Source organism: Canis lupus, chromosome 28, assembly GCF_048164855.1.
Source record: "Canis lupus baileyi chromosome 28, mCanLup2.hap1, whole genome shotgun sequence".
Lineage (NCBI taxonomy): Eukaryota > Metazoa > Chordata > Mammalia > Carnivora > Canidae > Canis > Canis lupus.
Window position 1 is genome coordinate 426,592 of NC_132865.1, and position 25,850 is coordinate 452,441.

At 41.2% G+C, this 25,850-nt stretch overlaps 1 protein-coding gene and 1 long non-coding RNA gene across 4 annotated transcripts in view; one reads left to right on the top strand and one right to left on the bottom strand.

Annotated features, from left to right (window-relative positions):
• The window catches only part of CPQ (carboxypeptidase Q), a 407,631-nt gene that overhangs the window by 40,393 nt on the left and 341,388 nt on the right, over window positions 1–25,850 (bottom strand). The window lies entirely within an intron of this gene.
• LOC140619922 (uncharacterized) lies at window positions 17,415–24,316 on the top strand. Its single transcript, XR_012019685.1, has 4 exons — window positions 17,415–17,909; window positions 20,874–20,960; window positions 23,574–23,789; window positions 23,958–24,316. It is a non-coding gene; the product is annotated as an uncharacterized lncRNA (long non-coding RNA).

Genomic DNA, 25,850 nt, shown 5'->3' on the forward strand with positions numbered 1-25,850 from the left:
TGACTTTTATTTAATACACGTCCCTATAGTATCATTCCCAAATTATAGATGTGAAGTGAGCTTACTGAATAAACGGCAGAGCTAGGCCCCAACCCAAGCAGTGTGACTGAGTCCACACTCCCATTCCTGATCTGCCTGGCTCCTGTTCCATCACCATGGATTCTCTGGCCCAAGTTAAGCCCATTTCCCTTCTGCACCGTGACCATGTCCTACTCCGTTGCTCTTCTCTTCTCTTCTCCTGGCCTGGCCTAAGCCTTCCCTTCTCCTCCACGTCTGAGGTCTAGAATGCCTCACAGCTCTGCTCGACTGTGCCATCTTCACACATCTTCGCTATTCTTGCTGCACTCCGTCCACTCCTACATTTTTAATTCCTACTGATATATTCCTCTAGGCTGTTGGACGTCCATTCAATCAACAAGTAACTCTTGAGGATCGACAATACGCCAAGGAGTCCTCGGGCACTAGAGTCCGTGCTGAATAAGGCTTTCTCTGATGCGTTTGCGTTGCAGCAGGTAACGCAGGTAAACTTACTTGAGATACCATCTCACTCCATTCTCCCCTAATTTTCTAACCCTGGGAGGTCTACACTGCCATGGAGTACGGTACTTGCGGAATCCTCTAAGAGGGAAACTGTGAAGGAATTGTAGGGAGGAAATGCCTGGGGATTGGTTTCCTGTGTATGCTTAAAGCAAGACCCGAAATATCCATTTCTCAGGGATAAGCCCGGAGAGCCCCACCACACTTGGGAACAACATTTTAAGAGGTTTAGAATTATTGTGCTCACTAATATGTCTTTCCTTCCTTTGATCTTTTCCTTGAGGACAACTAGAGCTGCTCTTATAGCATTTCAGGGGTGGTGAGAATTGAGAACTAGGAGAAACCACTTGTTCAGAAAAACGTATTTTGAGACTTTTTACTATGACCAAAATGAACAAGGGTGGAGTTAAACTCATCAAAACATTACATCTTTCCCTTCCAAGTCTGATAGGAAGTGATCAGAGAGCGAGTGTTAGGACTCCCTTGAGAGAACTCATCCTAGGATATTCGGCATCTTGGGTGTTTTTAAAACTTGATTTAAAAAATACTTGAAAAAAAATAAAAAATAAAAATAAAAAAATAAAAAATACTTGGTTTCTGTGTTAAATTAGACTTATGTTTAACAGGCCTATGGCAGTCTCCCGCACAAAATTTTTCTCTGGATTTTGTACACACGCACACAACCTCACGTTATTACGGAGTTGAGTTTGCATATCTCCCTTGAAGAATCGTGAGATACCCATGGCTGTTTCTAGGACCTGATTTGCATAAATACCCCCTTTCCCTATTTGAGGACAGGTGAAGGGAAACTTGGGACTCTTGCCAACTCTTCTAGTGACCTAAGATCAAACTTCCTCCAGAAGACAGACAGTATAAGAGCTCACCTTGCGCCAAGGAACGCAGCGAATCTGTGTCATGCCTTAGGACTCAATCTAAAGAGAATTTTAGTAATAAGCAGGGGTATGGTACTGGATAATGCTATCTAGATTTAGCTCTCAAAATGTATCTCTCAAAAGGAATGTTTCTCAAGGGTCTCTGAAAACACAGTGACCTTGGAGGAATAAGGAAAATTTTCTGTAAAGAGTTAATATCTAGAGCTGGTAAGGAGAAGGGACTGTGCCTCCTCTCTCAAGAACCTAGAAGCAGTCTGAGGGGGAGAAAGGCACTGGTGAAGGCCTTCTGGAGTTGATGTAGGACATGACATGGTAGGATGTGGCCCCACTATGCTACATACCTTGAGAGCAGACTGTCTTGCCTGTGACTGACTCCGTAGGATTTAGGACAGTGATTGCCTCATGGGAGAAATCCGATTAATGTTTTATAGCTGAATTGAATGGAAAGCAGAAGCAAAAAGTCATGATCAAAAAAGAAGAGTGGGTAGTGCAAAGTTAGAAAGACTGTACTGTTTGTGTATTCCCCACTGTCTACACCAATGTATCATGAGACCCCATTGATATTGGAGGGAGGGGAGTAGGGAAACTTTAAAAATACAGTAACTGGAATAATGAAGAGGAAAGAAGCTGTGATAGAGACACACATATAAAGGCTACATCTCCTAGCTTCCTTGCACCTAGATAGACGGGGCTGTGCAACGGCGTTTGGACAGAGGTCACACGTGCTACTTCATGGCCTGGCCCCATAAACCTCTTTTATATCCTTCCAAGTTCATCCTCTCTGTCTTTGTCTCTCTCTCTCATTGTTTGGTTGACCATGTGCAGAATTTTCAGTGGAAGACTTTAAGGGTCTAAGGCCTTAGGGCAGGCAGAGCAAGGACAGCAGATAGGAGAAGTCTGGCTACCTGAAGAACTGTGTGGGACACAACAGCCCTTCCCCAACACTGATCCCCACCGGACTGTGACATGAGTGAGAATTAATGTTTCTTAAGTCACTGACATGGGGGTGTTTGTTATAGCTGCCAACATTACATACCCTAGCTGACACAGAGGCCATTGGATTCTGATTCCTGAGGCCTCTGATTCCTGAAGGAAGTACAACTAGGAAATGGGGATTACTAGAACAAGGGGGTGCACGTTTGCATATGTATGTGCTAAATCAAATGCAACTTATTAAGTATTTTCCATATGCAAGATGTCAGATGCATAGCAAGAAAGACATTTCAAAATTATTCTTTGTATACTCATAAATTAAAAGAATAGAGTATGAAGTTGACATAGTCACCAAGTAGTCATGTCAGAGTGGCCACTACCAACTCTAGGTTCCTTATAATTATTAACTATTTTCCCTAAGCCCATGCACCAAAAAATAGTTCCCTACTGAAAAAAAGAAGGAACAGACTCACTGAGTAAAAGTACTTGCAGTCTCCTGAGAAGTCACATGGTGGAAGAGCCAAGCTCACTGGACTATTTTCTGGGCAGGAGCAGCACAACTCTATAGTTTGGGAAAAGTACACTGACAACTTTCTCAAGACTAGAACCACGGTGTTCAAATATGAGGCCTCGGAATAGCTCAATTCTCTCCCGGGATGTTAAGCTCCATTAAAACAGAACAAAACAAGCAACTCAGCTCATTGCCCAGAGAAGTGGGTACAGACAAAAGGCACCAACTACTGTGGGGGTGGGCTAAGTTCTATGAGGAAAGCGTATCTCACTAGAGAGCTTCCGGAGGCACACCTCCTTGACTCCATAGATGCCTGCGTGAACCACCAAGGGATCTTGAGCCATGAGGGATCACGTTCCCTTAGTCTCCTCTCTGCAGGGAAATAGCCTTTGCCCAAACCAACCTTTTTTGTTTTACTCCTTTGCCATAAAGCAAGGTAGTAAGAGGTCATGGTTCGACTCCCTACAACGATCCGTAAATCCCATCCACTCTTTACCCCTTGGCCATCTTCACCCATGAGGACTCAACCTCTTGGGCACGTATCAAATGCCGCCACTACCTCCTCCAAAAAGCCTTTGCTGAGTTTTTCTCAATGAGGTTTAAACTTAACCCTCTTTTCAATTTCTATAGCACTTGTTTTATCATTTATAATGTTTTTCCTAATTATTAAGGTATGTTTATGTCTTGTTTCCTTTTTTAGGTGGTGACCTTGAAGGAAAAGCTATATTTTATTCCAAGACCTAATTCAATCACAAAGTCCAGTTGACCCTTAAACAATGAAGGATGGGGTTAGAGATGCCAAATTCCTCTGCAGTTGAAAATCTACATATAACTTTTGATTCCTCAAAAACTTTACTACCAAAAGCCCACTGTTGACTGGAAGCCTTGTCAGTGACAGCAATGGCCAGTTAACACATGTTTTGTACATTATACGAATTATGTACTGTATTTCTACAATAATGTAAGCCAGAAAAAAGAAAATGCTATTAAAAAAGTCACAAGGAAAATACATTTGCAGTGATGGACTGTATTTATAGAAAAAGATCTATGTATAAGTGGACCCACACAGTTCACAGCTGTGTTTTCAGGGGTCAATTGTAGATATTTATTTATTTATTTTATTTTTTAAAGATTTATTTATTTATATTTGAGAGAGAGAGAGAGAGAGAGAGAGGCAGAGACACAGGCAGAGGGAGAAGCAGGTTCCATGAAGGGAGCCCGACGTGGGACTCGATCCCGGGTCCCCAGGATCAGGCCCTGGGCCGAAGGTGGCACTAAACCGCTGAGCCACCCAGGCTGCCCAGAATTGTAGATATTTAATAAATATTTTGAATTGACTTTCAAGGCTGTCTCTCTCATAGAGTAAGAGAATAAGGTTGGGAATAAGGTTGACATCTCAAGACATGGAAACTATTTCCTTGTCTCTTTGTACTCTGGACTACTACTCCATGTGTTCAAATCCAGACTCTACTATTTATAAGTTATATGACTTGGCTAAGGTACTTACCTCTCACATTATTAGTTTCCTCACCCATTGAATGGGATTAATAAGATTATAGATGTAAAACACTTAGAAAGTGGTTACCATATAGTAAGAAATCAATAAATGTAATCATCATCACTATTACCCCCACCATAATTTTGCTAGAAAATTGTTGATGGTATTTGCTATTTTTATTTATTTATTTATTTATTTATTTATTTATTTATTTATTTATTTGGTATTTTAAACAGGGATAGCAAACCCAAATGCCTTTAGGGTCCAGGCAGGTCAGGTAAGTGAGTGAAATAAAGTAACGGCAAAATTGTTGGAGTTCAGAACTAAGTGGTAAGAAAAACAAGAGGCCAATCAGTATATATATGTAGTAATATATATGTATATATATGTATATATTATATATATTTCATATGTACATATACACACAAATATTATGATTAACACTATGTTATAAGCCACGGGAACACAGAGAATGAGTACCAGCCATGACGCTTGCTGACATTTCCTGAGTGAGCATGTTAAGATGTTATTATACGAGCTGAACCTTACAAGATAAGTAGATATTACCTAAGAGGATTAGAAAGGAATAATGTTAGAAGCAGAAGGAAAAGGAAATAAAAGGAAGAACTGTGAAACAATGTGATGTATTGAAGGAACTTCTAGAAGGGTGTTCTGGCTGGAGTGAAGGCCCACATGGAAACCTGGTCATGGGGCAGACAGTTTGGCAGATGTCAGGTCATGAAGGACCTTATATGCTCGAGTTTGCCTAGAAAGCAATGGGAAGCCGCATTTTAAGAGGATAACTAGAAGCAATGTACTAACGAGGAATTTTCTGCGCCTTCACTGAAGCAACAGCACAGTGAATAGAGAAAGGGCCACATTTTGAAGGTAGAATTAGCATATCTTGGGGATCAACTGAGTAGAAAGGGCTGAATAAGGAAGAAAGGTCTAAGTCAATGCGGAGCCTTCAGGTTTGTGTGACTAGGATGTTAACTTGCTGTTCCTGGAGATGGACTGGAGTGAGAGTGAGAGAAAAGTTCAGCTCTGGGCCTGTTGAGTTTAGGTACCTATTGGACATCCATATGGTAATTGACTATGTGGGTTTTAACACCTGGACATGTAGATCTGGGAATTTCTAGTTATCTTTTAGGAACACTGATCTGAGTAAGAAGATAAGAGTCCAAGGATGACCCCCTAGCACATACTAACACTTAAGGGACCAACACAAGAAGAGGAATCTGGAAAGGAATGGAGGGGAGGGAGGGGCAAAATTAGGGAAGAGAAATGTACCAAAGCTAAGGAAGTAAAGAGCTTCATTTGCCCAAAACCAAATGAGTCCTTGGAAGGGGAGCTAGTCTTGGTGGACTTCTCCAGGTGGGATTCGGCCTATAGTACAAAAAGGAGTTAGTGGGAGGAGACCTGCTTGACTGGAAAGAAAAAGAGCTGGAGGGTCATGGAGTCATGTAAAGGTGCTTACATTTTTTTTTTTTTAATGGAAAAGACTTGAGAATATTTTATAATCCGAAAGGAAAATTTTATAGAAGAGAGAAAACTGACGCTATGGAAGATAAAAAGTCATCAGTTTGAGGGGGTCGGGAGTGTACAAGTTATAGGACCCAGAGCATAACCCTGGAGAAGACGGACATATATCCTATTGTATCCAAAAGGGAGAGTGGGAATGGATGGATAAGGGACTGCCCCTTGCCGAGCAGGGAGGGAAATGGAGAGTGGGAGAACGAGGTCACTGCTGGAAGTCATGCAGCAGGAGGCCTCATCGAGGGCCCAGCTAAGGTTGGAGGCTGTGACTTTGCACCGTTGGTGGCGTATGTGACTTTCCCAAGCAGCCTTGATTGTCCAGCGCAGACGAGGCAAAGGAGGCCGGTGAATGAATTGGTCCAAGATGTCCGGACATCAGAGGAAAATACTCATGCTCATGAGCTGTTTAGTGATTTCCTCAGCTTGAGATTTCATTACGCGTCTGAACAATTTGCAAAACTGCAAATCATCTGAGGTTTTCCCCAAGCCGTGTTGAATACTAATTCATCTAGATAGACGGTGGAACCTGCAAGGGAATTGGAGCCTTTAAACTCAATTCTCTCTTGACACTTGAGAAATGAATGGAGAATTATGTGTCCAATTCTTAATCCTTGGAGAGCCAAGCACAAAAGTGTTTTATAAGAGTTATCAGAGAAGAGTTTTATTCTCAGAATGCTCATTCTGGAAAAAAAAGAAGACTTTTTTTTAAAAAAAAAAAGGAGCAAGAAGGTTTTCACAAGCCTCCAGCAGGAGAAGGGGTTGACCAAGGACATTCCCAACCTTGGGCAAGCCTCACACCCTATGTTGCTCTCGGTACTGGTGTGACCAGACTTGGGGCTTAAAGCAGAAGACAGAGAAAGAGTGAGCAAATGGTTTCCCTTGAAGATCTCATATTCTGAAGGTTGGTTATAAACTCTCAGGAAGCTGAGACAAGGAGTTCAGGCAGGAAGAGGGGCCACCGTCCTCTCTGCCCAGAGCAATAAGCATCAAGTGTGAGCTCAATCTCCAGCCTCATCTATGCCGATCATGGCTTCCTTCCCACACCTCTTGGAGAAGAATCCCTCTCTACCATTTCTGCACAAGTGCCTGTTGGAAAAGGAGTGCACTCCTCCCCTCACACCCTGACCCCGTTTTACGTTTATGCGAAAATGAACAGTTCATAGGCTTTAAACTCATGGTTCTGGAGAATAGAACCACGGCTGACAAGCGATTTCCGACGGACTTAAGAGGTAATGGGTCTTAAAACTAAGTGTGGCACACATAGGTTTTCATCCTACCTATTTTCTCTTTAGTTATGAACAAAGAAAATCTTCTGGAACATTGGCTGCTTCTCTTTATAATTTCAATACAATGTGTCAATATATGTGCAATACATACATACATAATCAAATGGTAGGAATTCTGTGTTTTATTGGTTATCGGATCCAGTATTGAGGATAACTACAGATTCTCTGGGATGGAAATAAGTTCAGATGGGCCTGATATTTTATATTCATCCATCTATCCATCCACCCATTCATCCCTCACTTGAATAGACTTTGGCAACCATCTCATTTCCCTTGTTCTGCCTTATAATTCCCCTACTGAGCCACTGCTTCATGGAGAGGAGTCCCTTTCTTCACTCTTCTTATGGTTCCTGGAACCCTACATGTCTCTAATGCCTAAATTCCTAAATGCTAGGGACATGCAACCTGAGACCAGATGAACTAATCATAAACAAATAATGGCAAAGTGGAAGATTAATCTTAAGAAACCACACACACACACACACACACACACACACACACACACACAAACCAGTACCTACAAAAAGAACCTGAAATATTCACGACAAAGAATCCTACTCTCCGTGGTCTGCCCTCCCTGCAGGTAAGATTAAGATGTCCAAGTATGGAGCTGTACCCCTTCCTGAGAACGCCTAATCTAGAGCAAACCCCTGCTCCCTTGGACCCTCCTCAAATCCTCCCCTAACCCAAACCCCAATCCTCTAAGTTCTTGTTAACATTTCTGACCAAGACGCCTCATGGTTTCTCTCAGAGTGTGTGTCCCCCCGCCCCCGCCCCCGCCACTGCAATGAGTAATAAACCTGCCTTGTTTAACCACACACATCTTCCTGAGCTTTGACAAAACAGAAGTTACAGGGGCTTTTCGGGCACTCTGCTCTGATGTGAAGTGTATACAGCGTTCGGAAAGAATGAGGTGGTTACATAAAGCAATGAGAAAGATCGCTCTAGCGAGGGTGGGCAAGGATGTTTCCTTTCAAAAGTTCCAATTCCAGAGAACCTCTTGAGAGCTTTCCCCCACTCAGCTCCTCTCTCTTCCATGAAATCTTGCATGGAGGCACCCACACACTGACTCATGATTGGGATGGCTTTTGTGGTTAAACCTGACTCTCCATCCCATACAATATTCCAGGCCAGCTCAGCAGCTGTTTGTTATTTTCAGCAAGTCAAATTTGGTTGACCTTCGAGGTCCTGAGTGTGGGAAACGTAAGACTTCCAAGGGTACCAGTTAGAGGGTGGTTTAGAAATGGGACATGTAATCTGGCATCTCAGTATCTTTACAGAAATGAATTGAGACAGGATGAAGGTAAAGTAGAAAGTTAAAGGGAAAGTGTCTGAGGAGGTGGTTTTACAAACCATCATTTAGAACTGAGGGAAATTATTATAAAATGTTAAGGAAAATGCTAGGTTTTCTATGGGTGTTTGGTTTTTGGAAATCTGTTACTTATGTAACAACGGTACCATGTAGAAATTAGTTTATTTTTACAAGTTGTGCCTCAATATTTGTCAGAGTCTTGGTATTATGTGGGTAGAAGGCAGAGATGACTATCTCCACTCACACACAAGAAGACTGAGTCATCATAATAAGTCTCTCAACGCTGTGAAAGCTTCATCAACAGGGCCCTGGAACTCACCCAGGTCTCCCCACTGCAGAGCACGTCAGCATCACCAAACTGCTACCCATCCCAAGTAGCTTGGTTGTTATCACTTTGGCTCTGAACCTGAAAACATTAATAATCTGGGAAAACAGTGCCTAGATCATGGAATTCTTAGGTAGTCACAGCAAGTGGTTGTTGACTGAGCACATGAGCAAGGACTCAGGACCAATCCTGTTCCTCAAAGAATGGTTTCTGGACTCCCTACTTCCTAGTCATTAGGGAAACAACAACAACAACAAAAAATGCAGATTCTGGGTCCCACCCCAGGCTTACTACATTAGTATCTCTGAGTGTGAGACTCAGGAATCTGTACTTTCAACAAGTTTTACAAGAGATTCTTAATTATATGGTTTGACTATTACTGGTCCAGGGTAGGTAAGTGTTTGCAAAAGGCCCCTCCAAGTTAAAGAAAAGATCATCATCCCCAACACTCACCCTAAATTGAGTTCAATACACGTAAGAAAGAGGCAGTGTTGAGAAGGAAAAAGTGGCAAATGTTTCATCCAGGAATCCTCAAGCGAAAATTTGAGAAGGAGCCCTCTTAGCTTTTAATGACTACAAAATAAGTGTATCTCCAGCAGAAAGGGACTCAATGTTTTTCAGATCTTTTCATAACAAAACTGCTGCTCTGATGCTCATGGGGAACGAGGAGGAACCACACTGGAGCAGATGAAAGGGGTCTAGTAGACTATTGTGAGGTTAGAAGCTGCGGCCTTAGGTCTGGTTCTTTCTTTTTTTTTTTTAAATTGGAGTTCAATTTGCCAACATATAACACCCAGTGCTCATCCCGCCAAGTGCCCCCCTCAGTGCCTGTCACCCAGTCACCCCCACCCCCCGCCCACCTCCCCTTCCACCACCCCTAGTTCATTTCCCAGAGTTAGGAGTCTCTCATGTTCTGTCTCCCTTTCTGATATTTCCCACTCATTTTTTTCCTTTCCCCTTTATTCCCTTTCACTATTTCTTATATTCCCCAAATGAATGAGACCACATGATGTTTGTCCTTCTCCGATTGACTTATTTCACTCAGCACAATACCCTCCAGTTCCATCCATGTCGAAGCAAATGGTGGGTATTTGTCATTTCTAATGGCTGAGGAATATTCCAGTGTATACATGGAATCTTCTTTATTCATTCATCTTTCAATGGACACCGAGGCTCCTTAGGTCTGGTCCTGGGATCAAAGGGGAGACCAAGGACTACATCCTGGATCATTACAATTGTGTCTAGGGCTGTGCTTTACAAGACAAAGCAAACAAACCAGTAGCAAGGGGAGAGGGAGGCAAGGCGATTTTCTTAGCAGCAGGGGCTGCCTAGGTATCTGAGGGGTGGTAATGTTATACATTGTCTTTCTAAATAGAGGAATTACCCATAAGAGTTATTTCAAGCATAGCTTGAGCTTCACATTTTATAGCTAAGCTACATGCAAATACGTTCCTTTCATCCTGCATGTGTAATAGTTTTAACCAAGCTGTTCTTTTAAGATATCTATGGCTAAAATTAATCGAGTTTGATGAAAATCATGCTACAGTCTGTTAGCCTAATGTAGCACTTTTAAAACCAGGTCTTAGGGACACTTGGGGGACTCAGCAGTTGAGTGCCTGCCTTGGGCTCAGAGCATGACCCCGTGGTCCTGGGATTGAGTGGCCCAGAACATTCCCAACCTTAGTCAAGGTTGCTTCTCCCTCTGCTGTGTCTCTGCTTCTCTCTGTGTCTCATGAATAAATAATCAATCAATCAATCAATCAATCAATCTTTAAAAAAATAAAATAAAACCAGGTCTTAAGTTTTGAGCACAAAAATCTCTTGCAAACTCATACATGGCACACAATGGAGTGAAGGGTCCTATGGTCACAGAGTTAATCTCAATTATTCTCATTTTCACTGTAGGGACTGATGTTCCAGTTCTTCAACAATTGTATAACATTGGAAAACTCTGTAAAATCACATTCTGGTTTTTAAAGAGCCATTCTAGGCTATTCACTCTATAATAAGGTAAGCACACTGTATGCAATTTCTCTACACACTCGAGTCTCAATGCAGCACAACAGGTATGAAGTGAAGCCAATGAACCCTTTCACTTCCTTTCCCCAAATGGTCATCGTGGACACAGGTGTTTAAAATGTGCTACAGATGTGTAAACCAAGGTATATAGCTATTTATAAAATCAAAACTCCACTGATCAAAGATGAAATATTTATCTTTTTACCTCCCTACCAGCTTGGCAATTAGTTTGGTGAAAATTAACTCTTCCCTGCAGAAAATTTTACTACCACTGCTTTCACTTACTATCATTTCTTTTTTACCATTAACATTTTTAGGGCAAATACAGAGTATGAAATATTGTCAAAGAAGTAAATATTTTCTTTTCTGAAATCATAGGATGAAGAAAAAGGGTGGAAAAAAGCTCATTTTCTCTCCCTTCTTCTTTGTTTTTAACTTCTGTTTGGATGTAAAATGTTTAATAACTGGAAGTCAAATACCCTTTGATGACAAAAGAAATTTCCAGGATGATCTTATAAACTGTGATTGTGTACCACCAGAACAAAAGAGTAAACTATAGGTGTTTCGATTTAAAATTTGATCAGGTGCTCTAAATGTATCACTTCTTTTTAAACGAGGTACTGCAAACAGGCAGTTTTAAAACCAGGTACAGACTCTGAATATAAAATATCCCACGCTAGCAATAACCTTTTGTGTTTTTTAGTGAGATCTTTTCAAATTAATCTTTCAACACTCATATTGAGAAATCCCAGTTCTTGTCAGTTCTCAAATTTAATGACAGCCTTTTGCATTTGTGATGCTGAGGATTAGAATAAGGTAATGAATGCACACACTTGGCTAATTCAGTTTACCTTCAGTCCACAAAATTAATGCAACTGGCTTCCTAGTGGAAAAGCTTTTTAAATTTAAAATTCTGTTTTGGATTTCTTAATTTACTATTCAGGCTGTAATGCTAATTACCATTACAACAAAAAGATTAAAACAAAGAGAAAAGGCTGTGTTACTGTTTGGGGTGGTGAGGACCTGCTAGGAAGGACGGAGGCAGGCAGGGGCGGTGAGGCCGGGCGAACGCGGGGACCCGGGCCCTAAGGCAGAGGTGGAAGGCGGTGGCCTCTGCACCTGGCACCTGGGAAGGTGTTCTCAGCCAGGCAGGCCCCACAGGCTGTCTCGGTTTCCCTTCCGCTTTTTCACAGTGCAAGACCGTTCCTTCTGTCCCATGTAATTTGCAGCCATTATCATAGATATTAGATGTGGAAAGCCTTGGCAGGTCACCTAATCCCCAGCCCTCCGCACAGAATGCCCCTGTTGAATATTTATGAGGCAGTTGTTAGCGGGGCCCCTGGAAAGCTGGCTATTAGCGCTCATGGTCATTTACCACTACCTGGGGGGCAAAGGACATCAAAAGAGTCTTAAAACGTAACCATAAGTGGAAAAATAAATAATGAAGGAATGCCATATTCTAGACATTTGACTAATTGTCAAATAATGAGGTTTATTAAAAACTTCCATAGCAGCTAGATTCTTCTTATGTTTGGGGCTCAGCGGCAAAGGCTCCGAACAACACCTGATGGTGGCTCTTCTGTGTAGGAAAATCTCAAAACAGGCTCTTCCCGTGCCAGAGACAGAGCACACTTCCAAAACCAACCTGAAGGAGGCTTGATTTAGGTACCACAAATGTAATTAATACGCGACGGCACAGTATACGCTTGATTAACATCAGACTACATTCTTAGTACCCTTCTGGAACACTGGGAGTTTTGAGACATTTTAAGCTGGCTACACAGCGGAAATTGGAGAGAGGATCTAGCATTACTTGATACATAGGATGATTTAGACAAAAACCCAGATAACTCAGGCCCCAAGTGGATTTGTGTGTATGTAGCTGGGTGTGTGTCTCTGGTGAATCAGGCTTCACTGACAGCAAAGCCTACGTGAACTAAGGAGCTGCCACTCTTCTCTGTTTTCAACAAAATCCCAGGGATGTAAAGAGAGCAGAGAAGGAAAATAGGCTTGCAGGAAAATAGCTAATTCAGATCTGTGTTGCACCTGCACCTCCTACCAGTTAAGTAAGTGCTTCTAGCTGGTCTTAGCCTCAGTTTCCTCTTCTGCAAAACAGAAATAGCAATATCTGCTCATCCGGATATTAAGAAGAGGGGATAAAATGATGAATGTGATGCATTTGGCACCACACAGGTCTTCAAGAAATATGAGTTTCTCTTTCCTTTCTGAACATCTTATAGTTGCATTTATATGTTCATTTCTAGAAGATAGACTATTTGAGCACGTAGCAAGAATTTACCCTGGGTAGATTTGCATGGGTCTAAATGCAATCAAATTTTCAAAATATTTCTAACCCATTGAACAGTAGAGCAGGTTTTTTAAGTGCCAAGCAATTAAAAATTGCTTCCTTCATACCCTTGAGTTTAATAGCAAACCAGTAAAAAATTTAATGCTGGAGAAGAGGCACACTCATGCATCCTGCGTTCTCTGTTTGAAGGAAGTGGGAGCCTAGGATCTAACAACTTCTCCAAGCTTCTCAAACTGCTCCTCTCCAATAAACATAAAAGAATTTTATGTAGGTTACTTCTTATTTTCTTCAGTCTGGTGGTAATTCATGTAGATATTAAGGCTAAGTAAGCATTACAACACACTTGATATTTTTTTTTTTTATGATAGTCACACACAGAGAGAGAGAGAGAGAGAGAGAGGCAGAGACGCAGGCAGAGGGAGAAGCAGGCTCCATGCACCGGGAGCCCGACGTGGGATTCGATCCCGGGTCTCCAGGATCGCGCCCTGGGCCAAAGGCAGGCGCTAAACCGCTGCGCCACCCAGGGATCCCCACACACTTGATATTTTGAAGATTAAGAAACACCATTAACCACCGCGGGTGAAACTACCAGTGACTTTAACCTCATTCTCAACTTCTGTGTCTCCTAATTCTTCTTTAAATAACCATTAAATAACTCCCTTCTAGTAGCTTTTCCATAGAACTCACTTAATTGTTCATAATATTTTTAAAATTTAATACGATTAATAAAAATTTAATATTAATAAAATTTAGACAAAATTAATGTCTAAAAGCAACAGTACCTCTCTTCTAAATGAAAAAAAAAAAAAAAAAAAACCCAAAACTAATGTTACTATGGTCACACATACCCAAGGTTAAATATTTAAGTAAAAACAGGAAAAAAGGGTCAACATTTTGGATATTGCCAACTATTCCAGGTGTTAAGATTAGAGAGATAAAATACCTGAGTCGATGACTTGTAGATTCAGCTCACTTTCTGAGGTTCTAGATACTCCCTGAATAATATGGATTATAGAATGAAAAATGCTTATAGGTCAGGAAGAGATTCAAAAGGGCATAACTTCAGAGAGTGTCCCAGGGACTAATTACATGGATATAATTAAAAAAAATCTGATTAAAATCTTGACTAAGAACATGAGGAAATAAAACAGAATTAAGCAGTATGCAAAAAACCCAGACAAAATCCAAGAGAAGCCAAGAAATATGCTATTAACAAAAGAATGCATAAAAAGCAGCAATTTACAAGGAAGCTCGGTGGGTATGTAGACGTCTTTGTGCTTATTCCTTGGCATGTGTGTACACACACACACACACACACACACACACACACAATGATGAGGAAAAGCAAAAGAGAATGGCTAGTTCCTGTACAAGATGCAGAAACACATTCTCAGGCAAAATAATAATTTTTTTTTCAGGCAAAATTAAACTCTTTAGTTCCAGGGCAGCTGAGAAGCACACACTTGGTAAATGGCCCTGAGGGCCTGTGACCCAAGGCACAGGGAAGCACACGCCATGATATGAATGGCATCGCATGTACCTCTGTAATTGTCAACACATGTGGCACGCCAGCAGACTAGAAAGAGTTTCCACTTAACACATGTTTTTCGGCGACTGATAGGATGGGAATCTTAGAAAAATGAAGGTTTGATAAATGAGACATCCTGCTTAATTGTGCTAAACTGTTTAGTTGAAATTTTCATAAATAGATGCAACGGTTAAGAATTAGAAAACCTTTTCCTGATTCTCTCAAGAAAAAAAGTAGGGGAGGGCTAGAAAGGAAATGGAAGAGAGAAGCACAAGATCACGTTGCCATGGGATACTTAAGCTGTACAGATCAGGCATTTGTGTGGTTATATTAGCAAAAATTGCAATAGAATTGGTACGAAGACCAGATGTTTAAAAAATTTAAGAAGATGCATTCCTTTACTTCCGAGACACTCTCATCAATTTGCTCCCTACATTTTAGTTGAAGTACCAATCTTTTGAACGATTTAAAGCCATACAGCTGACCTATGTCCGTGTTTCTTTGATATAGGCGGGTTCTGCGCTCCCAAAAGGTAAAGGTTCACAAGTAAGTAGATGGCTTCTTGGTTCAAAACGTCCCTGTTTTACATTGAAAGCAATTTTTAGCTTCTGGAAATACATGGGCTTTTGGTTTATGGAATATTGATACTAGAAAAAGCCTAGAAAGGTAATTTCCCAATTTTTAGGTCAGAGAAGATGCATATTATTGTACCTGTGTGTGTGATAGAGAACGCCTGTGTAGCCCACAGTACTTGATGTTGCCCGTGAGACTCCGAGTGCCGTCGGTGTCCTTGGCCATGAGCCAGTTGGCTTTTACACGCTCACTCATATAATCCTCCCGCCAACTCTTATCAACCCATAATCAATTTACTTTGACTGAATAGGACCTGTAAGGAGGCCTCAAAAATCCCCAGGAGCATCATTTGACATAGAAGAGCTAGTAATGCTATTAATATTTGACTTTTCTCCTCTTTACTTCCTCATCCGAAGTGCTGCACCGTGTCATGGTGAAGGGAGTCAGGGGCTTTCCTAAGTAATGCCCTTGAACCAGTAAAGCAGCAGGGTGATTCGCGGGAATGCCAGCAGCTCATCACTCACTCACGTAATCGCAGAGTAAGTGTGCTAAGGCCCGAAGGTCAGTGAATACCAGTAACACTTGTGTATCTTTTGCAATGTTTCCTAGAATATTCAAGTCATCCTCTCTACGGGGTCTAAATACAGCGGAGCAGGTCATGGCAAGGCCTCTTCCGTTAATTCTGTATATGTGAAACTGTTCCCCAAACCCTAAAACTCCTTATTGAAGATCCAATGTGTGGAGTGTAACTGACTTTCAAAGACCTTATCACGCAGTAAATACATTCCACTCCTACAGTAGACCCGTGAAATATTATTGCTTTTATTTTACAAATCAGGAAACTGAAGCTCTGAGAAATTGAAGAACTTGTTAAAAGCGCGCTTGCTATATAAAGTGATGATGCTTGCTCCTCTTTCACACTTAGTGCTTCTCTGCCACAAGGGTTAAGGAAGTGGCTAGAACAGTTCATTTTTTTTTTTTTTAAGATTCTTCTCCATTTATTCTTGAGAAACACAGCAAGAGAGCGAGGCAGAGACACAGGCAGAGGGAGAAGCAGGCCCCATGCAGGGAGCCCCATGCAGGACTCGATCCCAGGTCTCCAGGATCATGCCCTGGGCTGAAGGCAGACGGTCAACCGCTGAGCCACCCAGGCGTCCCTAGAACAATTCAAATGTTAAGGGGATCTCTGGTTTTTTTTTTTTTTTTTTTTTTTTTTTTTTTTTTGTGATTTTTCTTCCTCACTGCCTTCTTCCTGGGTAACATGCACAGTAAAGTAGCTGTATAGTATGTTCCCATAAATAACTGCTGAGTTTTCCTACTCCTGCAGGTAAGGAGAGACAGAGCGGTGGGAGTGGGAGGAAAGAACACGTCAGGTATCAGGTAATGCGGACTGCTGGGAGTGTGACATCAGGTTATCCAACTCTTCCCCTGCCTGCCAGCCCGAGCATCCCACGTAAACCGGAGCAGAGAGGCTAAGGGATGCTCCTGTGGCCCTAAAAGCATCTTAGCAGTGACTATTATGCAAGGTCATGAAGTGCAGAGAGGCTGGGTGTTTTAAACTCCGGGTACTTCTTTACTGCTTCTGGTCCTTACTGTCGTTCTTTCCTCCTTGTCGGATGATAGATCCTAGGATGGCAGAGGTTTTGTGCATTTTATATCATTTGAATCATGTCTCAACGGTGAAAATGAAGGTGGCTACTGCGCTCATCTGCACTTTGCCCTTCTCTACGTTGTGAGGACTGTACATCTTGACCACAGGCAGGGATATAAGAGCTGGGATGGGTCACCGTGATCTTCCCAGCTGAGTTGAATATAATGAGTTACTCTTCTGTGCATACAAGGGTGTCAAGACAGAAGTCTTGACTTACGCGTGGTCATAGGTTAGCTCCCACAGGGACAGCTGGCTTGGGAGGATGAAGGCACCATGAAAGAAATTGGGATAAACACCAGAAACAAGGAATATGTGTCCTAACGGCGTTCCAATGCTAGACTCCACCACACCAAATCCAACCTGACCCTTCTTGTGGCTTGCTTAAATTCCTCATTTTTGCTTTGGGTTGTCTAAGTTGGATTTCTGTCAGGTAGTACCGAAGAAGTCTAGACTAATATAGACATTTTGCTTTAATAGCTGAAATAATAATAGTGGCTTCTTGAGCATGAACTTTGTGCCAAGCATTTCACTTAGACGATCTTTATTTTTTTTCTTCAGGATAATCTCATGAGGCAGGTACTATTATTGCCATTTTATTTAGGAAGAAATTGAGGCTCCAAGAGGTTACACAACTTTCCTGAAGTTACACGGTGAGGGGGTGATAGAGCAAGGTTTGAATGCATTTCTACGTGGCTGCTAAATACGTGCTGTTAATGTCTCATGCTGTTTCATTCTTTAAAATGGTTCTCAATTCTGGCTGCATTTTGCAATCATCTGAGGAGCTTCTTTTTTTTTTTAATTTTTTATTTATTTATGATAGACACACACAGAGAGAGAGAGAGAGAGAGGCAGAGACACAGGCAGAGGGAGAAGCAGGCTCCATGCACCGGGAGCCCGACGTGGGATTCGATCCCGGGTCTCCAGGATCGCGTCCTGGGCCAAAGGCAGGCGCCAAACCACTGTGCCACCCAGGGATCCCCTGAGGAGCTTCTAAAACAGGTGTGCTCATGCCCTCTCTTCAGGTTTCCAAGTTTGCACAAGTGCAGCAGGCACCATTCACACAGAACACAATGGGCTTGTGCTCTGGGAGGTTGGGGGGCCCCGGGGATGACTATGTTCTCAGTGAATGGTGCTCCCCGGACTCGTGCAACTGATGTGGTCCTGCAGTCAGACCAATTACATCTGAATCTTTGGGAGTGGGGTCCCAGGTTGATAGGATTTTGAAAGCTCCCTAGGTGATTTTAAAGTGCAGTCAAGGGTGTGAACCACAACTCTAACCTAAACACCTATCTAGGATTGATGGGAGCTTTGACTGGGTCTACACTAGCACAAAATAAAAAATTAAAGCTTACCATGAAGCAATTATAGTGAACATGCCACGTGACCACAATTATCAGGATATCTCAGATAAAATCTTCTGTCAGGAATAGGAAACAACAGCCCCTCTGGACAACAGATCTATTTATGTACGGGACTTTGTAATATGGGGCTCACCAAGAAAATTACAGTGATATTTATAAATATCTTCATTCTTAAATATGACATCCACAACAATTAATGGACCACCTCTTCAAAAGTGTGGATTTTGTAAAGTTGTGTCTAGCAAATATTTTCATGTAGGTTTAAACTTTCCATAACTGGATAGTTTTGGATATTAATGAAGGCCATGCCCTTTCTCTACATAAGATTCTGTTCTCTCACCTGCCCAGAGACTATTTCAGTTAACACAACAAAGTGAAAGAAAAAAAAAGAAAGAAAGAAAGAAAGAAAGAAAGAAAGAAAGAAAGAAAGAAAGAAAGAAAGAAAGAAAGAAAGAAAGAAAGAAAGAAAGAAAGAAAGAAAGAAAGAAAAGAAAAAGAAAGGAAGGAGGAAGGAAGGAGAGGGGAAAGAGAGGAAGAGAGAAAGGGAAGAAGGGAGGAAAGGGAAAAGGAAGGAAGGAAAAGGAAGGAAGAGAGGGAGGGAGAGAGGAAGGAAGGAAGGAAGGAAGGAAGGAAGGAAGGAAGGAAGGAAGGAAGGAAGGAAGAAGGAAGGAAGCAATACAGAGGTCATACTTCATAACTAGTCCTAAATAGGCAATAGCTCACTCAGATCTCAAAAGATCCATAACTAATAGATTTCACAGAGCTTAACTATATTTGATTTCTGTGTTACGAACTGGAAGGATGATTAAGATAGCAAATGTCATATTATGAAAGAAACTTCAGTTACCATGAATTGTGCAATCTTACACTTATAAAAACAGCATAATAGACTTAATTCACTGTTAGAAATCCCCATTAGGGGAATGTATGAGAATATTAGGCTAACGGGTTGTTTTTTAACTTTAACGGAGCAAAGGAAGGATCTTAAGCCAACAAAGTTATCTGAACTAAGGCGTCTATTGTATACAATTGTATACAATTGAGATAGAACTCATTTCCAGGGTAAAAAGTCCTCATCCAAGTCTGAACTCAATTTTATTCAAATCTCTTGAATTATGATATTTTTTCCTATTGTTTCCATAATCTTGGACCTATTAATCAAATTGATAAACGTACTTCTAGCAGAGCTCTTATAAGAAATTGATGAGCTCTCACAATGGTCTAAGACTTCCTTGACTCCAAGTATGTCCACGTACGGTCAGACTTCATTGTTGGTATCGAGCCATCCAGGGCTGCCAGTGCCAATCACGGTGCTCTTTCATGTGACTATTGTACATCTCTCCAACTGGAAGGCTTAATTTGGCAGAACGTCAAGTAGCAGAACATCGAAAATAATTTCAAGTTTAGCAAGAAATTGCTAGAAGATGTGCAGACCAACCCGTTAGATGTGTGATCTATGAAGCTAGGTTTTGCCTTGAGCCTCTCAAAGGAGAAGATGTGGGTTATAGGGAACCTGCCCGGTGGCTGGGATTGGGCCTCATGGTGTCTCACTTCTGGCTGTCCTGAAGCCTCAGAATGGCATTCAGGTCCCAGCTACAGTCCTAGGCACCTTTTTAGTTTTCACTCTATTTCCTTAAATTAAGCTAAACTTGAGCCAAAACAGACTCGTTATCATTTCAAGAACCCTTTGCACTTTTTAACCTACATAATTTTATCTTCATCTTTTCACATGGAATGTAGTCCCTCTCCATCCAACAAAACTCTATTCTTTCTTGAAATTCAGGCAAATTGTCACTTCTTTGGTGAATGCCCCACAGGACTTAATGTCTCTTTTGCCTGAAGTTCCATTGTACTTTGTTCTTCTTGTGTCTAAACTCTCCACTAACTCCTTAACCTGAGGGAGTGTACCTTATATATAACATTGCGATAAAATGGACCAATATGTTAATTCTGGCTTTTCCACTTAATGGCTTAGTCACTCTGGACAAAGGAAACCCCCCTGAGCCCCAACTATCTCATCTGAAAATTGGTTACAGAATAATAATGTATACTTTAGAAGATTCTTATAAAATTATATGAGATAATGTATGTAAATCAGCTAGAATAACACTTGAGACATAGCAGACACTCAATACATATTAAATTCCCTCTTTATTCCTCTTGCCTGAATGTCATAGAGTATTTATTAGGTATCTCTTGAATGAATGAATTAATGAAATTGTCAAACTGTCTGAGTCAGGTCTAAGGAGAAGGAATAGGCAAGAGGATACCCTCAGGATTCAATGACAACACTCAAAGCAATTATTTTAGTCTCATAATCATTCCTATCTGTAACCTCCTTCCTGATTTATAAAGAAAGATCATAAATAGGCATTTAAACATTTTGGAAATCAGTAGTTTGGAGTTTTAAAACAAAAATATGAAACATGGAAATGATATCACATTAAGAGTAATTTGTATTACAGGTTAATAGAAATTTGTCCATCTCTAGTAGAATATACATACTAAAGACAAATAATAATATAATAAACTTCTTTCAATAATCATGCTGTTGCTGGTTGTATGGTACTGTTATTCTGAAACTACTGCATGTGTGTTGCAGGATAAAGCAAATGAGTGGTTATGCTTTTGCACTAAGCAGCAGGTATTTTGGCAAGAACAAAGGAGAAATGGATATCACATCAGTGAGGTAAGGTACAACTCTGTAGTCCTGAACTTGACTTGAAAATATCATATAATTCATAATATACTTTTTCTTAGAGAAATAATATACATATTTCCTAGTTCTATTTCCACTGAAAAGACCTAGGAACAATGACCAACCCACTAGCAATAAGTACACTTAATGATCAGACTTGTGGCCTCTACATACCATGACATAGTAGGAAAAATTGGGCTTTTTGGAGAAAGGGCTGATTCCAGATCTGGGGAAGGAAATATAAAAGATGGCCTGGAACATTTTGTCACATCACACTTTGTCATATCACAAAGCTTCCATCCTAGGAGTTCCTACAGTCGTCACAAAGCTAGACTACATCGGTGACTATCATAGTTGCTTTAGGAGGACTCGGGAACCAGCTTAAAAAGGCTCTGGCTGGCCAGAGTTGGGATAATTTGAGCATAAAGTAAGAATAATTATTGCAGGAATAGAATGAAGCACATGGAAATAAAAAAATTATTTCCTAAAAATACTTTAATAAAAAATAGTACCTAAAAAGCATTCTTGCCAGGAAAAAAAAGTAAAATTCAAATTTGAATCAGATCAAGCCTCTAGATTTAACTACCAATTCACAGGAAATATAAGGGAGAGTGAAAACATGTTAAATGATTCCATGGGAATGGAGTTAGCTAAACCCAGACTACAGGAAATCCCAGGGGACAAATTTTTTGGTTTCTGTAGCAAATAAGCAACAAGAAAGAGGAAAGATGAAGGTAAAACCTATGGATTAAAAAAAGACTTAAGAGACACCAACAACATCAAGTGATTGCATTGTTTAAACCTTATTGGAATCCTGGTTTAAATTAAAAAAAAAAAAACTGTTGGAGGAATGGAGGAAAACAGTTTGAAGACAACTGGAAACATTTGAAAACTGGCCCTATATTGACTATTATATTAAGAAATTATGGTAAAATATTTTTAGGAGGGAAAATAGTATTTCAGTTAACACACACACACACACACATCCTTACCTTTTAGGTATAGAAATTAAAATATTTACAAATGAAATAATATACAGTCAAGCATTTGCTTTGAAATAATCTAGTTGTAGGACGGTGACAGGGGTATGGATGAAATATTACTGCCCGTGAATGAAGAATTCCTGACATGATGAATACATGGGCAGTCATCACATTATTCTACTTTTGTATGTGTTTGAAATTTTCTGTAATACATTTTTTAAATCGTGCGTTAAAATCATCCAATATACCAGACCGCTCTGAATTTTACAGTCTCTAACACTTAAAGTAGGGACAAAGTTCATGTAGCTAAGAAGAAGGAAACATATTTTGAAGTCCTAGTTCCCTCTACTCTCCTGGCTTTCATACAATTTTAGGTTTTTTTTTTTTTTCCTCAGAAAATTTCAATGCAGCTTTATTCAGTTTTCCATGATGAAGTCTTCCTCCTAATTTCCATGATTATTAAGTACACCAATTCAGTCAATCCTTGATGGTGAGCATCATGAGAAAAGGGGCCTCGTCTCATTGTTGTATCCCCCATAATTTATATATAATATAGCTACCTGTTGAATGAAATGTTACATAGGAGTCGGTTAAAGTGTCTGTAAAGTATTAAGTGAAATTGGTGGAAAGTCAAACACATGGGGGTGGGGAATCCAGAAGAACTAACCTTGAGACTCTGAAAGGGGCAGTTAGAGAAGTGAGACTTTTCTAGGCCGCATCATTAGAGGGCATGGGAAACAGCTGATAGAGAAATTTAAATCATTGTGTTTTTGGGGTCATTATAATACAGAAAATGGAGCAATAATTTAGTTCTCTAATTTTCTAAAGTAATGGGTTCTAACCCTGCATTGTTCCTCAAGTTGCTTTCTCACTCCCAATCCTCTCACCGAGCCTGTTGCTGAAGTGTTGATGGGTTATCTGGCGGCAGGAACCGTAGGGACCCTCTTCCTAAACACTGTTCTCATCAACCCCCTCCTCTGCTGAAGACTTCTGATGGCTCTGCATCAGCTACAAGAGGTTTTTTTTCACCTGAAATTTATGCCACTTCTTCATCTGGCCCAGAGATACTCAACCGTTCTTACCAACCACTGCCCTCCAAGATGGATCCTGTGCTCAGGGAAGTTATTCTCCTTCTCCTCCCCAGTGGGGACATCTGCTTTTGTTCATACTATTTCTGTCACCAGAACTGCACCTCTCTACCCCTTCTGTCCATTCTGATACTAGTTGGTCTTCAATATCCAGCTTAAGCTTACCCTTCCAGGTCTTTCCTGTCTTCCATCTTAGGAGCTGCTACAGTTTATTCTGCATGTATAATTCATCCTGGTGCCGGACTAAAAACTCTTACTATGACTTGACTTTTCTTGTACTCCTCTTTAAATCAATACATCTCATCAGCAAACATTTGTGCAGGTAATAATGAGTATTGTGGGTATATAAGCAGGAATAAAAAATACTCTCTTGGTCCTCAATCCAGTTAAGGAGACAACGTACAACGTATATTAATTATAACGTGAAAATGTATGTTTTAAATAGCAGCTCATGGCAACAGTAGAAGAGGCTTCATGAAGCAGAGCATGACTGACTGCCCAATGGTATAAACAATGCCTTCTTCTCCCCCAAGGCTGTAGTCCGTGGTACTAAAGGGCATGAGCCAGGTCTGCAATGGTCAAGGTGGTCAATGGTTACTATGGAGCTGAAGCAGGCCTACTGTCGGGGAGAGCAGGACAAGCTATTCGTTGCTGTGATGAGCAATTTCCCATAGTGTGCTATCGATATGGATGATGTACATTCCTACCTAGCATGTGGCAGTTAGAGCTCCGGCTCACCTGAGTTAGAGGTAAGAGGCAGCCACCTGCTCTTATGCCTTGTATTACCCTTCTCTCTTTCTAATGTTTCTTCATTCTTGATTTCTTTGTTATAGCCTGTCCTTCCCACTTTCCTCTTTCCCTCCCCCACCCTCTACCAGAACAAGAAGTCTACTAAATTTTTTCATCTCCATCCGCAGGGTCTAGAGCACCTGGTTTCTGCGAGGCCCTCAAGACATGCTTGTCAATGGGATGAAACTGCCCACCTACCTAGGTGAAGGCTGCAGTCACAAACCAGACAGTGCCCTTTTCATGTACCCAGTGGGGTGAGGTCTGCTCACCATGCAGCAATGATCTCTCTAGACATTACTGGCATGGAGTGTTTTCACCATAAAGGAGGCATCTTTTAATTAGGGACAGCTGTGCTGCACTATTCCATCTGGTGACTGGGAAACATATGAGTCCTGGGTCCAGACCTCCAATTTACTTTACATTTCCATTCCTGCTCCTGTCCTGATCTTCTCCCTTTCTTGCAACATGTTAGAATAAAGGCCGTTGGAAATGTAGAAATGGAAAGTTTTAATTCAGTTCTGTCTAATGTCATATGGGGTATTAGACAGAAATAAGCAAGATGGAAAATATGTGAAATTCTGAGTAATCTGCATATTTGGTACTTCAGTAGGGAGCCTGAACTATCATAAAAAGATGAAAGAAACCAAAGTGTGATTTTTAAAAGCAATGCAATGTGTGAGGAAAGAGGATGGCTCAATGAAGCAAAGTTCCTACTAAAATAATTCTAACTTATGGTTTAGGGTTTATAAAGGTTTCATATTATCTTACTCCTCCTACAAACCTAAATGCTACGTATTTAGCGTTTGATTCATGGGCATTTTGTCGAGGGCCAGGTACTTCTTTTTGGGTCTGGGAATTCTGAGGAATTCACAGTAACTACAAGAAAACGCTAAGTGCCATGAGGTGAGGGCATTATGGGAGCAGACCCGAAGTACACCTGCTGGATCGGTAGGGGTCAAGGAAGGCTTGTGAGAGGAGAACAAGCTGCTGAATCACACATGAGTAGGAATTAGCTGTTGAAGAAGACAAAACAGGGTCTAAAGGCAAGGAAGTGTGAGAGTGCAGGGTGCTCTAGGAGCTTCAGTGAATGACACTTGTGTAAGGGATGAGCAGAAAGGAGCAGGGAGCCATGAGAGTGGAAGCTGCACACCAGCCAGAGAGCAGAACAAAAAGGCCTTGAATGCCATGCTAGGAAAAGACATGATACGCTAACGACAGCGGGGTGGACATAGAAGAATTTTAAGCAAGAAGCAGAGGTAATCTGATGCTGCAGCTATTCTTAGTTGTTTACCAGTAGAAATCCTCCTCTTCTTCCTAAGGAATCCTGACGTTTCTCATGTATCAGGAGACTACATGTTCAATGGTGACTGGGAGCCACTGTAGGTCCAGAAAGTAAAATTTGGTCAATATAAGCCATTGTGGGTAGTTGCACTCCATTGCCACTGCCTGGTTTAGCCATGGGCATGTTTTACAATCTTGGCCAATGAAGACTATGGAAAAATCTGCTTTGCAGCTTCTGGGCGAGATTGTATCATGATTAAAAAGATAAACCGGTTACGGGTATTCTCTCTTTCACTGTTGCACAATGTGTCAGAACTTGTTGCTCAGAACAACTGCAGCTGTCTTGGGACCAGGAGGGGACAAGCCTGAAGACACAGGTCAACATGCTGAGGATGGCCAAGTGGAGGGATGTGAAGGACCAAGGTCCTTGATGTGGAGCTAAGTCAAACTTCCTGTGACCACCCACTCCAGAGCTCTTTTTAAGTGACTTTAAAATTCTCTTTACTGCCATTCCAAGTTGGGTCTTCTGTTTTATTCTACAGGCAAAAGCCACCCAACTGATAGACTGATTGTCAATTTAGAAAGTTCATTTTGGAAGCGGCGCGCCAGTTAGACCGAGGGGACTAAGAATGCAGGTTGGGGTGGGAGTAGGAAGCTGCCATCGGAAAATCAGTGAGTCTGTGTGGTAGAGGGGAGTGAAAAGGTTTAAGAAATAAATGAAATTGGGACACCTGGGTGGC